We start from the raw sequence: 2,115 nt of genomic DNA, 5'->3' as shown, positions 1-2,115 counted from the left end.
GGGCCTCTCACTGCTGTGGCCTCTCCCGTTGGGGAGCACAGGCTCCGGACGTGCAGGCTCAGCGGCCATGGCTCAGGCCCCATCCACTCCGCGGTATGTGGGATCTTCCCGGACCGGGGCGCGAACCCATGTCCCCTGCATCGGCAGGTGGACTCTCAACCACTGCACCACCAGGGAAGCCCCAGTAGCCCTTTATTTTAAGAATATATTATTTCATTCAAGCACAACTATGCGTGTGCCAGGAACTTTGTCAGGTGTGATTGATAAAGAAAATAGACATGGCTTCTGACCTCTAGGGACTTAAATTTTAGTGGAGGGGGCAGGCAGATACTTAGAGGTTGGGATGATTTCTGGGCAGGGAATAAGTAGAGGGATGTGCTGCAGGTTAGCAGGGCAGGAAGAAGAGAGGGGGCAGCTGAGAACAGGGAGCTGTGAGTCAGGAGAATGGCAGGCCAGCGTCAGATCCGCAGGCTGATAGACCACTGTCATAAGGAAGTTGAATTTTTGGCTAAGTGGGCAAATCTTTGACAGGAGTAATTGTAAATTTTTAAGAACTTGTTAGAGTAGATTTTAAATTTATATTTTAAAATTAAATTCCTCCTTGGAAATTTAAAAAGTAACATGCTCACTGCCTCCCATGAATTCATTTCATCCCTCCAAAAAAATAAGCTATCCTCTTTAAGTAAGAGTGTTACTGTCTGGGGCGAATCCTTTCACACCTTTCTCCAGTATGCTTATGTCTAGGTGAGCCCTCGTGCATGCACACCTGCAGCTGTTGAGAGAACTGAGCTCAGGGTGACCTGGAAATAAGAGAGCCTGAAAAGAAAAGTTACCCTCTGTGAAGGCGATTAAAGCCAAAGCTATGAGCCTTGAGATTTCAGCTTGGAAAAACATGGAGGCTTGTGGTTCCCCAGCCAGTTGGGTATTTATGTTCTCTAGACCCAGAGTTGGAAAGGCCTGGGGCTTGGAGTCAGACCGCAGGGAGTGAGCACGGCACCACACCTGTTGTGTGGCCCCCAGAAAGTCACAGAACCTCTCTGAACCTCAGTTTTGGAGGGGACCTCTCTGGCAGGGTTATTACAAAGGTCAAATGGAAGAAATCGTGAAGATATTTTATGAACCATAAGGATTGTTCAAATGTGAACAGGAAAACAGTCATTGATGTTTGACATTCCGCCCCTGCCCTAGGAAGTCCAGCCTTTGGCCCCAGCTGCGGGCTGCAGGGCACGATGAGGCCCTTTTGTCTCCCCTCCAGGCCCAGCCGTGGCCTGTCTGCAATGTCCAGGCCGGCAGAGCCTCTGGACCACCCAGGGAGCATGTGGAATGGGGCTGTCAGGACTGTGGGTTCCGCTCCTGTTCCAAGTCACCCTGCAGCTGCCCAGAGGACAGTCCGGGCCCTTAACCTCCCCAGGAATTCTAAACTGAGCCAGACGGGCTCAGTCAAGTGAGATTCGCAGGGGACCCATGGTTGGAGCTGGCAGGAACCTCTCGGGATTAGAGCGATTAAGAACTAAGGCTTTAGGGGGTTTCCCTGGTGGCGCAGTGGTTGAGAGTCCGCCTGCCGATGCAGGGGACACAGGTTCGTGCCCCGGGCCGGGAAGATCCCACATGCTGCGGAGCAGCTGGGCCCTTGAGCCATGGCCGCTGAGCCTGCGCATCCGGAGCCTGTGCTCCTCAACGGGAGCGGCCACAACAGTGAGAGACCCACATACCGCAAAAAAAAACAAAAAAAAAACAATAAAAAGCAAAAGAACTAAGCCTTTAGAGGCACCAAGAGCTGGGGTCGAATTGCATGTCCGGCACCACATTGCAATGGTCACCATCTCTTCTGACCCTCGTGTGTAACAGTGGGGTCAGGGCAGCTCTTCACTCAGGGCGGTGTTGGGTTAAGTGAGGTGATGAGCATCAATGCTAACACCTAAAGTACTCAGCCTCCTTCTGGCAGGAGCGCTCATCTGGACAGGTGGTGAATTGGGTGCCCCGGTTTTGTTCAGCCTACATCGTAGAGTGGGGTAATTCACATAAAATCAGGTTTCTGGATTCTCTTGAGGATCAGGTGACCTCACATCCTGACCTGCATTAGTCCATGGCCACAGCTGGCTGGAGCTGAGTAGT

The 2,115-nt window shown here is 51.9% G+C and overlaps 1 protein-coding gene across 1 annotated transcript in view; it reads left to right on the top strand.

Annotated features, from left to right (window-relative positions):
* The window catches only part of MYO5C (myosin VC), a 121,412-nt gene that overhangs the window by 39,975 nt on the left and 79,322 nt on the right, over positions 1 to 2,115 (top strand). The gene's annotated exons all lie outside the window — the stretch shown is intronic.

The sequence above is a fragment of the Lipotes vexillifer genome, unplaced genomic scaffold (assembly GCF_000442215.2).
Source record: "Lipotes vexillifer unplaced genomic scaffold, Lipotes_vexillifer_v1.1 scaffold283, whole genome shotgun sequence".
NCBI lineage: Eukaryota > Metazoa > Chordata > Mammalia > Artiodactyla > Lipotidae > Lipotes > Lipotes vexillifer.
This window is presented reverse-complemented; position numbering and strand designations above follow the sequence as displayed.